This window comes from Myotis brandtii, unplaced genomic scaffold (assembly GCF_000412655.1).
Source record: "Myotis brandtii unplaced genomic scaffold, ASM41265v1 scaffold114, whole genome shotgun sequence".
NCBI lineage: Eukaryota > Metazoa > Chordata > Mammalia > Chiroptera > Vespertilionidae > Myotis > Myotis brandtii.
In genome coordinates this window covers 811,058-824,390 of record NW_005353927.1, presented here as the reverse complement: position 1 = coordinate 824,390, position 13,333 = coordinate 811,058, and the positions used below count along the sequence as shown (strand labels likewise).

Genomic DNA, 13,333 nt, shown 5'->3' with positions numbered 1-13,333 from the left:
AATAAAATATATTTTAAAAAATAAAACATTGGAAGTGGACATCCCTGGTAGTCCCTTGCTCTTCATGTGGCTACTACTTACAGCCTTCCACCTCTTTCTTCAAATGTCAGCTCTTCACAGGGGCGTTCCTTGAAACCACCCATTTAGAAATTGCAACGCCTCCAATCCCGTATTTCTCTATTTACTGTTCATCTTCTAAACGACTGTATCTCTTTTTAAAAATATATATATTTTATTGATTTTTTACAGAGAGTAAGGGAGAGGGAGAGAGAGTTAGAAACATCGATGATCATTGATTGGCTGCTTCTTGCACACCCCACACAGGGGATCGAGCCCACAACCCAGGCAGGTGCCCTTGCCCGGAATCGAACCTGGGACCCTTGAGTCCCCAGGCCAACACTCTATCCACTGAGCCAAACCGGTCAGGGCTGTATCTCTTTTTTTTTTAATATTTTTATTGATTTCAGAGAGGAAGGGAGAGGGAGAGAAAGATGGAAACATCAATGATGAGAGAGAATCATTGATTGGCTGCTTCTTGCACACCCCACACAGGGGATCGAGCCCACAACCCAGGCAGGTGCCCTTGCCCGGAATCGAACCTGGGACCCTTGAGTCCCCAGGCCAACGCTCTATCCACTGAGCCAAACCGGCCAGGGCGACTGTATCTCTTACTTGTCTTGTCCACAGTCAGTCTCTGTACTACATCACCTGTTCACCGTGCTCTGTCCCAGTGCCTCCAACAGCGCCTTGTGCATTGCAGGCTCTCGACAAATGTTGATTGAATGAGTAAATCTTTATTACTACTATTTTCTTGCCTTCTTAATAAAAGAAAAGGTAGATATACTTCACTGAAATTCTGTATCTTTAACTTAACAAGGGGTGGTTAACCTTTTAAACGGCTGGGTAAAATTCCATCCTGTAGATGGGCCATAATTTGCCCCACCTGGTCTCGTGGACGTTTGAGTGGTTCCCAGTTTGGGGAGGTTGCCCTCAATGCTGCATTGAACTAGAAGCACACATCTTTGTTTGCATGTGGTCTGTAACTTTGCTCAAAAAGAACTCATGCCCAACCGGCGTGGCTCAGTGGCTGAGCATCGACCTATGAACCAGGAGGTCAGGGTTTGATTCCTGGTCAGGGCACATGCCTGGATTGTGGGCTGGGTCCCCAGTAGTGGGCCTGCAGGAGGCAGCGTATCAATGATTCTCTCTCATCACTGATGTTTCTATCTCTCCCTCTTCCTTCCTCTCTGAAATCAATAAAAACATTTTTTTTTAAATATATATTTTATTGATTTTTTTTTTTTTTTACAGAGAGGAAGGGAGAGGGATAGAGAGTTAGAAACATCAATGAGAGAGAAACACTGGCCAGCTGCCTCCTGCACACTCCCTACTGGGGATGTGCCCGCAACCAAGGTACATGCCCTTGACCGGAATCGAACCTGGGACCCTTGAGTCTGCAGGCCGACGCTCTATCCACTGAGCCAAACCGGTTAGGGCAATAAAAACATTTTTTTTTAAAAAGAACTCATAATTATATGATAAGCCTGGACTCTGAAGCCAGAGGCATGGGTTTGAATCCTGGCTCTGTCATTTACTGCTGTGTGACCTTGGGGAATATAGGAAAATTCTCTGGACTTCAGCGTTTTCATCTGTAAAATAGAGATTATGACACCTCCCTCCCAGGTTTGTTGTGCAGAATTCAGTGGATCAATGAATTAATACATATAAAGTGTTTGGCACAAGGCCTGAAATATTGTTAAGTTCTCGATAAATGGAGACCATTTATGACTTCTGAAAAGACAAATTGCTGGATCAAAGATTAATTTACTATCAAGAATGGACAGAGGTGGACCCAGGTTGTGTAGGGCCTGAAGTTTACACAGGTAGGAAGCCCTCTTGAAAACGAATAAAAGAATGCAAGACTTAGCCCTAGCTGGTTCCGCTCAGTGGTTAGAGTGTTGCCCCAGGCAACAAGGGGTTGTGGGTTCAATTCCCAGTCAAGAGCATGTACCTGGGTTGCAGATTCAATCCCAGCCCCTGCTATAGGCAACCAATCCAATTGTCTCTCACCTCTCTCTCTCTCTCTCTCTCTCTCCTTCTTCCTCTCCCCCTCCCTCCCACTCTAAAAATCAATGGATTCTGGCCAGTGTGGCTCAGTGTTTGAGCATCAATTATGAACCAGAAGGTCACAGTTCGATTCCCCATCAGGGCAGGCTTGATCCCCAGTGCGGGATGTGCAGAAGGCAGCAGATCGAAGATTCTCTCTTATCATTGATGTTTCTATCTCCTCCCTTCCTCTCTGAAATCAATTTAAAAAAATCAAAATCAATGGGAAAAATGTTTTCGGGTGATGATTAACAACAGCAAAAAGTAAGACTTCAAGGGCACCTCCAAGGGTGTGGGCAGAGCCATGGGAGTGAGGGGCCAGAGCTTATACTTCATCTGCCTCCCTGTACGGACGCCACGGCAGACAGAAGAGGCTCCCCAGGCACAGCGAGCCGAGGTGAGAAACCCCGTCTCTAGCTACATAACAAGCGTTTGGTTCCTTGAACACAACACATTTTCCCTCTTGTCTGGGCCTTGGCGTAGGCTGTTCCTCCTGCTTGGAACACCTTTCCAAGCCTTTCCCTCTAGTTAAGTCCTCCTCATCCTCCAGGCTCAGCTCAGATACCACCTCTTCCAGGAAGCCCTCCCTGACCCCAGGCTGGGGCAGGTGGCCCTCTGGGCTGTCCTACTCCCCCCAGATTCCTTCAGCCCAGCCCAGTCCATTCAGGGGCCTCGCTGTCCCGGAACAGGTCAGTATCTCCCCAGACTCTGAGCCCTGTAGGGGCAGGGCTGGGGTTGTCTCTGTCACCGCTGCATCCCCAGCATTGTCCAGACAGGGCCATGCACACAGTAGTTCTCAGTACATACTGAACAAGTAAAGCAGCCGATTCTCACGGAGCCTTTACAATCTCCCCCCAACCCATTAGACAGCAGGTCCCAACCCCACTCTATGAGATGAAATGCATAGATAGTGTGTCCTACTGGCATACATCATTTAAAAAAAATCAACATAATAACCTAGCTAACATCAAATAGCAATGAAGTAATTTATAATAAAGAAAAACATGTAACAATGCATTAGTACAACTACACTGAAAAACATAAATAAATGGTCAAGTGCTTTCACCTACTTATAATGAATATATTGAAGTATAAGAGAATTAGAAAAATCGCCAATGGAATAATGTCAGTCCCTTTTGTTATATTTGAGATGCTGAGAAAGGGCTAAGTAAGAGAGAGAGAGAGAGAGAGAGAGAGAGAGAGAATGCAGCAGCTGCTACAGCAGTTTGACACAGATGCTGTGGTGGACCTCTTTGATGTGACTTTGATGCCGGAAGTGGGGTTGCAGTGGGGACGCGATTATCAAGAAGGGTGAATAACCCCTGGTTGATTTCTGAACAAAACATAGTACAATATTTCCTAGAAAGTAGTTGTGGCCCTGGCCGGGTAGCTCAGTTCGTTAGAGAGTCATCCCCATACGCCAAGGTTGTAGGTTCGATCACCCGTCAGGACACATACAAGAATTAACCAATGAATGCATAAAGAAGTGGAACAACAAATCGATGTTTCTCCCTTTCTCTCTCTCCCTTCCTCTCTCTCTAAAAAAAAAAAAAGTGCCCAGCTGGCGTGGCTCAATGGTTGAGCGTCAAACTATGAACCAGGAGGTCAGGGTTCAATTCCCAGACAGGGCACATGCCCGGGTTGCAGGCTCGATCCCCAGTGTGGGGCGTGCAGGAGGCAGCCGATCCATGACTCTCTCTCTCCCTCTCCCTTCCTCCTTGAAATCAATAAAATCATTTTTTTAAAAAAAGTGCCCTGACCGGTTTAACTCAGTGGATAGAGCATCAGCCTAGGGACTAAAGGGTCCCAGGTTCGATTCCGGTCAAGGGCATGTACCTTGGTTGCGGGCATATCCCCAGTGGGGATGTGCAGGAGGCAGCTGATCGATGTTTCTCTCTCATCGATGTTTCTAACTCTCTATCCCTCTCCCTTCCTCTCTGTAAAAAAATCAATAAAATATATTTTTTTAAAAGTAATTGCATCCATGGGAAATTCAGGCTGTATTAAAACCAGGCAAATCAGATTTTGTTTACCAACCACAGAATGTCTCAAACTCAAGAGACTGACACTATCAAGAGCTGATGAGGATTTGGAGCAGCTGGAAATCTCATCCATTTGGGGGCGGGGCGTAAAGTGCTCCAGCCACACTGAGAACTGTTTGGCAAGTTCTACTCCAGTTCACACACGCACACGCACACACACACACACACACACGCGCACACACACACACACACACACACACACACACACACACGTCCTCTGTGAGCCAGCCAGTCCCCTCTGAGGGATGTGGCCAACGGAAATGCATGCACGTGTTCACCAAAAGGCATGTCACGTGCCAGAATGTTCGAGGCTGCTTTAACATAATAGCCCCTCTTATGGGCTGATTTGTGTCCCCCTTCCCCCCCACAAAAAAAAAATCTATATGTTGAAGTCCTAACCCCCCTGTGGGAACCACGCCAGAGTCCCCAGATAGTCAAGGCTGATTAGAGTGTAGAGGCCTTGTCGATAGTATGCCGGACAGCCAAGGCCACTCTGAACACGGGAATCTTAATCAAATGTTCAAGACTGAGGTGCCATGAGCAGGTGCAAGGACAGCAATGACGGCACGCTGCACAGGCGTGCCTTGCCGACGCCTAATGATTGATGTCACTGTTGGCAACTGGCCTCCTTTGTCTAAGTAGCATGGAAAGTATGTTACTAAGGCCAGAGAGCTCAGACAGAGCAGCTCCCCGAGGTAGTTACTATGTGAGGCTAGAGACCAGCCAGTGTGCCGGGCACCGGGGACAGGAGAAGCTGCTGAGCCAGAGCAGCTTGGAGAGGCTACTGAGGCTGTCGCTCGAAGGGAGAGCTCAGCTACAATTGCTCTGTAAAGCTATAGGTCTAGAGCAGTGGTTCTCAACCTTCTGGCCCTTTAAATACAGTTCTTCCTGTTGTGACCCCATAAAATTATTATTTTTGTTGCTACTTCATAACTGTAATGTTGCTACTGTTATGAATCGTCATGTAAATATCTGATATGCAGGATGGTCTTAGGAGACCCCTGTGAAAGGGTCGTTTGCCCGCCAAAGGGGTCGAGACCCACAGGTTGAGAACCGCTGGTCTAGAGGCAGCGTGCGGCTGCTCAGATAACAGCTGTGGGTACAGAGATGAAGGCTACTGTGTAGGAAAGATATGTAGTTACCAGCCGATGTGCTGTTGCCTGAATGGACTTTGCTGTGAAGAGCTGTTTTGTCTAATGGCTTATGGCCACTGGTTCCTACAACAAAGACTCCGTCTTTTTATTTTTAATATATTTTTGTGCAGGAGGCAGCTGATCGATGTTTCTCTCTCACCGATGTTTCTCTCCCTTCCTCTCTGTAAATAAATAAATAAATAAACAAAATAAAATAAAATGATCCTGAGAGAACATCCCACCAATACCTGATTTCAGAGAGGGAGAGACAGACAGAAACATCAATGATGAGAGAGCCTCATTGAACGGCTGCTTCCTGCATGACCCCTACTGGGGATCGAGCCCGCAACCCAGGCATGTGCCCTTGACCGGAATCGAACCTGCGACCCTTCAGTCCGCAGGCCAATGCTCTATCCACTGAGCCAAACCAGTTAGGGCACCCACAACTTCTCATGGCTTCTCCATCTAAGACCCGGCATCCAAGAAGGTCCGGCCCTAGGCAGAGGGGCTGGGACCCAACAGTTAGTGCAGTGGGCAGGGTTCGAGAAGGAATCTGCCCTGATACTTGGCATCGTCGAGGAGAATTCAGAAGAATCTATGGATTCAGAGCCACTCGGAGCAGCAATGCTGTGCAGTGCTCCAGCTATCTCTGACACCCCCCGTACCTCAGAATGTGACCTTATTTGGACACAAGCCTTTTTACAGAAGGAATTAAGTGAAAATGAGGGTGGGCCCTCATCCACTATAAGAAGAGATTAGGCCCGGCCAGCGCGGCTTAGAGGTTGAGCATCGACCTAGGAACCAGGAGGTCAAGGTTCGATTCCCAGTCAGGCCACATGCCTGGGTTTCGGGCTCGATCCCCAGCAGGGGTGCAGGAGGCAGCCAATCGATATTGATGTTTCTCTCTCATCAATGTTTCTATCTCTCCCTTCTTCTCTCTCTAAAATCAATAAAAACATATTTTTTCTTTTCTTTTTTATTTTTTGTTAATCCTCACAGGAAGATATTTTTCCCATGCTTTTCAGAGAAAGTGAAAGGGAGAGAGGAAGGAGAGCGAGAGAAACATCCATGTGAGAGAGATACATGACTCCCATACGTGCCCTCGACCCTTTGGTGCATGGGCCCGGGGCTCTAACCCAGCCGTGGGCAAACTACGGCCCGCGGGCCGGATCAGGCCAGTCTGAATATATCTATATCTATATCTATATCTATATCTATATCTATATCTATATCTATATCTATATCTATATCTATATCTATATCTATATCTATATCTATATCTATATCTATATCTATATCTATATCTATATCTATATCTATATCTATATCTATATCTATATCTATATCTATATCTATATCTATATCTATATCTATATCTATATCTATATCTATATCTATATCTATATCTATATCTATATCTATATCTATATCTATATCTATATCTATATCTATATCTATATCTATATCATCTATGTCTATGTATATGTCTATGTCTATATCTATATCTATATCTAAACATATTTTTTTAAATCTAGAATTAGTCTATAATTATCAGGCTACATGAAGATCTGGTAGAAATTTGATAGCCAAGCAAGCTGATTTTCGCGGTTCAAGTTTTCCATTCACCACCAGAGGGCGGCATGGCACACTCCCAGCCGCTTTAGCGGTGGGACAGGCATTCATTCAACAAATAGTTCTAGAAACATAAAAGCTACTTTGTTTTGTACCGGGCCTCGTTCTAGTTTTTAGATGTGTGCAATGGGGCTTCCGAATGTAGAGCTGTGCTGGAGGCACGTCCCTGCCGCCATGGAGCTACTTTCTCCAAGAGGAGGCAGACAGTAAACAGCTAAACAAATTCATATGGAATAGGAGTGATGTGGAGCAAAATAAGGAAGGGCGAGGGGACAGAGATAATCCCGGGAAGGCTTCTCCGAGGAGGTGACATTTTGAGCAAAGACCAGAATGAAACGCAGGGGCAAGCTAGGTGAATATGGGGGTGTCCCAGGGGGAGAAAGGGAATATGATGGCTCCATTCACCAGCTGTAAGATGGAAAGGGAGACTGAGGCAGGCCCAGCCAGGCCTAATAGGAGGCAAAGGGCAGCACATATTCTGAGGCCAGCTGCACAGTCCGAGGTAAGGACAAGATAACCTCCTATGCGGGAGGGGTGGGGAGGGGGGGGTAGACAGGGAGGCAATCAGGGGGTGCTGCCTGGAGGAGGCAGCATAAGCATCAAGTAAAGTGCTGAGTGATGGTAGGTAAAATGCTGAGAACAGTGCCAGACACACACTACATGTGTTTGCTATTATTGCTATTATCCATTGACTCCACAAATAGCTACTGAGCAAATAAAAAAAACAACAACAAAATAAGTAATAAATAAACCTAAATAAATCCAGAATCCTGCCCGACCAGTGTAGCTCAGTGGTTGAACATTGACCTATGAACTAGGAGGTCACGGTTCGATTCCCGGTCAGGGCACATGCCTGGGTTTCGGGTTTAATCCCCAATGTGGGGCATGCAAGATTGATGTTTCTATCTCTCCCTCTCTGAAATAATAAAATAAAATAAAGTGTGTCTTTGAAAAAAAAATCCAGAATCCTACCACATCTCCCACCTCCACCTCCTGCTTCTCAGGATAGTCAAAAGGATTTAACGAAGTCAGGCACACAGTAGGTGCACAGAATGTGAGAGCTGCCGTTATTATTATTATTACCTCGGCCAACTCATCCTTCCAGCTGCTTAGGTCAAAGGTCAAACCCAGGAGCTCCCCAAACTCTTCTTGCCCCCGCCCACATCCACACCCAATGCCTCGACTAATCCCCATCTAATCCACCTTCAATCCGACTTCTCCTCCCTGATTCTGCTCCCTGCTCTCTACTCACAGTCTGTTTTCCACTTTGGCCGCCAGGGGGCGCGTTTTAGAACTAAATTAGCTCACGTCCTTTCTCTGCTCAGAACCTTCCTGTGGCTTCCACTTCACTCGGGGTAAAAGTTCAAGTCTTCCCCGTGATCTGGCCCCCTCTCGGACCTCCTCCCCCACACCTTCTCCCTCCCCTTAATCCCAGGTCTTCCAGCTGCTCAATAGGTCCTCGCTGTCCTGGATGTGCCTGCTCTGGCCTCAGGACCTTTGCACCTGCCCTGACCTTTGTCTGGGGCGCTCTTTGCTCCCTCACCTCCTTTGGACCTTTACTCAACCATCACTTTCTCAGGAAGACCTTCCTTGGACATCCTAGTGAATAAGACCACCCTCAACACTCTCCAGCCCCCTTCCCTGCTTCCTTTTTCTACTTCAAGACTCACTTCGTATTGTTGCTTGTGTCTTTCATTGTCTGTCTTCCCCAGACCAGAGTATTAGCGCCATGAGGACAGGGATTCCATCTGTTTTGTTCACTGCTGTATCCCCAGTACCCACAACAGTGCCTGCACAGAGGACTCCCTGGTAAGTCCTTGAATGAATGAATGAATGAATGCCCACTGGCACCTTGTTGGTAACAAACATCCCCTTTTTTCCCCTTGGAAATCCAGAGGCTCCATTCCCCTGCTATGTGACCTTAGAGGCAGACCTCAATTCTCTGACCTCAGTTTCCCCATTGTAAGCAGGATTTAAAATAGCCTCTATCGCCCTGGCTGGTTTGGCTCAGTGGATAGAGCGTCGGCCTGCGGACTCAGGGGTCCCAGGTTCGGTTCCCGTCAAGGGCATGTTCCTTGGTTGTGGGCACATCCCCAGTAGGAGGTGTGCAGGAGGCAGCTGATCGATGTTTCTCTCTCATCGATGTTTCTGGCTCTCTATCCCTCTCCCTTCCTCTCTGTAAAAAAATCAATAAAATATATTTTTTAAAAAAATAGCCTCTATCTCATGGGATTGAGGTGAAGATTAAATAGGTCCAGATTTGCAGCATTTCTGAGCGGGCCCTGAGGAGCAAAGGTGGGCTTTTTTTTCTTGGCGCCTGCGCTTCCGCCTTTTGCCACTAGGGGGCAGCAGGCGCCCGGCGGATTCGCCCTAGCGGTCGGGCGGGCTAAGTGAGGAGCTGGGGTAACTCGGGCGGAGGAAGCTGATGAAATCCTAGCCAACTCGCAGTGAGCTCATCCCGCCCGGGCGCCTCCGGAAGCCACGGGGCCGCCCGGCCTCCGCCTGGCCCGAGTGATAAAGCCCGGGTGCCGAACCGAGGCGGGAAGTCCTTCCTGAAGTCTGCCCTGCGTGGGGCCTGCTGCCAGAAGCCGGGGCCTGCGGGAAGGGGCAAGGATGAAACAGAGAGGCCCGGGCAGTGGTTCTCAACCTTCTGGCCCTTTAAATACAGTTCCTCATGTTGTGACCCCCAACCATAGAATTATTTCCGTTGCTACTTCATAACTGTCATGTTGCTACTGTTGTGAATCGTAATGTAAATATCCGATATGCAGGATGGTCTTAGGCGACCCCTGTGAAAGGGTCGTTCGACCGCCAAAGGGCTCGCGACCCACAGGTTGAGAACCGCTGAGAGAGGGGGTCTCCGCAGAGTGAGAAGTGAATTCTGAGCATGGCTGTGGGAGTGAGGGCGAGAGGGGGTGGGGGGAGGGGGGTGGGGAAACTGAGGCAGGAGAAGGGGTGACAGACACAGAGAGGAGAGACAGCCTGGGCAAGGAGATGGAGGGACAGAGATGGAGAGAGGCAGAGACCGGAAGAGAGAGTTGGGGGAGACAAGGAGAGACAGAGATGGTGGAGACAGAGGCAAGGAGAGACAGCGATGGGAGGTGGCGGACAGAAACAAAGGTAGAGAGGGGGACAGGGACACAGAGGCGGGAGAGACATCCACGGAGAGGCGGAGGGACCGAGCCCAGGGGCAGCGATGGGGCAGCAGGGGCAGAGGTGACCGAGATGGAGTCAAGGGGAGCAGTGGGAGCAGGGGAAGCCAAGGAGGGGCGTCCGGGGTGGGGGGCGCCCACAGGAGTGGGGCCTGCGGGAGTTGGGGGGGCCTCTCCCGCCCAGCCCCAGCCCCAGCCCCGCGGCGCGGCCGAGTCCCGAGTTACCAAGTTACCGCAGGATTCGCCGGCTTCTCACTGGCGAGGCCGCAGCCAATCAGAGCGCAGCGCCGCTGTTCTCAGGCTGGAGGCCTGGAGACGCGCACCTTCCCCCGACACCGCGTGCACTGACACACTCACACACACACGCGCACACACACACGCACACACACACACACGGTCCCAGACACGCAGCATCGCCCCCCCCATGCAATCACAGTGACACACAGAGTGACATACACACGGTCCCAGGGACACACAGACACACAGCATCACACAGACACCCCAAATCGCAGGGACACAAATACAGTCCCGGGTCACACAGCACTGCCCAGACCCACAATCACAACACACAATGACACACACATGCAGTCTTGATGGTTTTAGTCCCTAGGACACACAATATCTGCTACAAACGTGATCACAGCGACACCCTCATAAACCACAGTCAGTTTGTCACAATGACACACACAATCACAACAATGGCATGATCACGGTGACTCGCTACACTGCACAGACACACAATCTCATTAATGTGTCCGTGTATATAGTCCCATGGACACACAACATCACTCTGACAAACAACCACAGCGACACACATTTACAATGACACACAATCACAATGACACACAACACTGCAAGAGGCACATACTGTATAACACAGTCCCACGGACACACAATATTTCTGATACGATGACAGTTATGCACACAGTCCCCCTATACACAGCATTGTCCAGACACACACAATAGCAGTGACACACATGCACATCTTCCCCCTGACACACGGCAAAGCACAGGAACACACACCATCATAATGCACGCAACATAACACAATCCCACTGACATACACAGCGACCCATGCAATCCCATGGACATATCGTACACACACCACCACCACCATGGCATACACACACAACCCCACTGACACACAGCATGACACAGTCACAACCATCGTGATACAAGCACATGGACACAGCATTACCCCAGTACATACAACCACACGAATACAATACAATGATACCCCAGGTTCACAGACCTTCCTGCTAACACATCATTGCCACACGTATACAATCCCAATGTCACACAAACAGGATCACATGGACACACACCGTCTCACCCATGCACACCAGCACACCGCACAAAACAGCATGCTGACACAAACAACCCATAGACAGACACACCATCGCACTCACACACAGACACCAGCACATCCTCTGATAGCACACTGACACACAATCACATAGTCACACCTGCCCCGTGACACATGGGACGCAGGTAACATGCTGACACACAACACCATCCCGCTGACACACACAACCAACTGTTACACTGACATGGTCACACACACAGCACCCTGACACAACCACCACCCTCCCTGGCATATGCCAACACCCTGACACCCAGCACACCGACTCCACAAACTTACAGAGGACTCTCCAACACCCAAACACAGTCACACAAACACCTCCCCCCCCCCTGCCCTTGTCCCAGTAAGATGTGTGTGATGGTGATGTAGGATCCTGGGGGAGGGGATGCTAAGTGGACGTGTGTGTGCGTGTGTGTGTGTGTGTGTGTGTGTGTGTGTGTGCTTATGTCTCCCCCTCTCGGCCCTTCTCCGGGGGGCGGGGCTGAGCCGCAGCCGCTGTTACCGGGTAAACTTCCCCGCCCCCCCCAGCGCGGCCATTAGTCAAACCCCCTCCAGGATGATGTCATCGCCTCATTCTGGAGGCTGAGTAATCCTCGGCTCCGCCCCCCACAGGTACCGGGGAAGCGGGGAAGCGGCGGGCTGCACCTGGGCTCGCCGGGGCCTGGCGCTGGGGGAGCTGGGCGGCTTTGGGTCTCCCTGGGATGGGGACCGAGGAAGCTGAGCCTCCCCGGAGTGGCCCGGGGGCTCACACCAGGGACCCTTTGAAGCTGGGGTCCCTGTTGGCCAACTAAAGGTTCTGGGGGACCGGATCTTCTAGACCTAGGGTCCTGGGCACCCCTGGACACACGTTGGACTACTATGAGAGGCTGGGTCACCTGGCCAGGTGTCTGAGGTCCCTGGGATGGGGACCGAGGAAGCTGAGCCTCCCCGGAGTGGCCCGGGGGCTCACACCAGGGACCCTTTGAAGCTGGGGTCCCTGTTGGCCAACTAAAGGTTCTGGGGGACCGGATCTTCTAGACCTAGGGTCCTGGGCACCCCTGGACACACGTTGGACTACTATGAGAGGCTGGGTCACCTGGCCAGGTGTCTGGAGGGGGTGGGGTGGGGTGGCTCTGAGAGACTCAGGGCTTCGACTCCAGGGTCCTTGGCACTATGAGGCCTGGCACCCTGGGGTGGGGTGGAGGTACGTGCCACGGAGTAAAGGGAGTGGCTGTGGTCAGGCGCCTGGGAGATCAACAAGCTGGACCCTGGGGGAAAGGACTCAGAGGGGAGGGGGGCAGGTGGTCATCTGAATGAAATGGACTCCAGAGGGTCTGGCGATGGCTGGGAGGGGAGGCCGGAGGGGGCGAGGGTCCCCCAATATAAACACAGCCAGGGCTGGGATGCTGCTGGGACAGAGCCCGGGGACCCAAGGGCCTGAGTCCTGTTTCCGGTGGAGGCAGGGTGCTTAGATCTAACTTTCATAGCATCAGACAGGCCTGGGTCCCCTTTCTGGGGGCACCCTCAGCCCTTGTTTCCTGGGGCCGGCAAATTAGCACCCCCTCGGGGAGGGAACTCACATCGTCTCTGTCACAGCTCAGGGAGTGCCTGGGTTCTTTGGGGAGGGAGGGGGCACCCCTACTTTTATGGGCTCAGGACGCCTGGGTCCTTTTCGGGGGGATCCTCAGTTCCTGTTTTCAAGAGCCACGATGCCTGAATCCTGTTTGGGGGTTCAACCAGCTCCTGTCTTCATGGGGGTCAGGATGCCCAGGCCTCCAGGGAGGGGAACGCTGGGTCCCCGTTTTCCCCAGGCCCACCCCAGCGTACCTTCCCGGGGAGCGGGGCGGATATGGAGCCCCTGCTTCCCACCCATCCCCAGTGCCCATCCCCATCCGACAGTGCGGGGCGGAGGCGGGAGCACCGCAG

At 50.6% G+C, this 13,333-nt stretch overlaps 1 non-coding gene across 1 annotated transcript; it reads right to left on the bottom strand.

Moving 5' to 3' along the window:
• Window positions 1-578: 578 nt before the first annotated feature.
• On the bottom strand, window positions 579-651 carry TRNAP-GGG. Its single transcript has one exon. It is a non-coding gene; the product is annotated as a tRNA-Pro (tRNA).
• Between the last annotated feature and the right edge of the window lie 12,682 nt (window positions 652-13,333).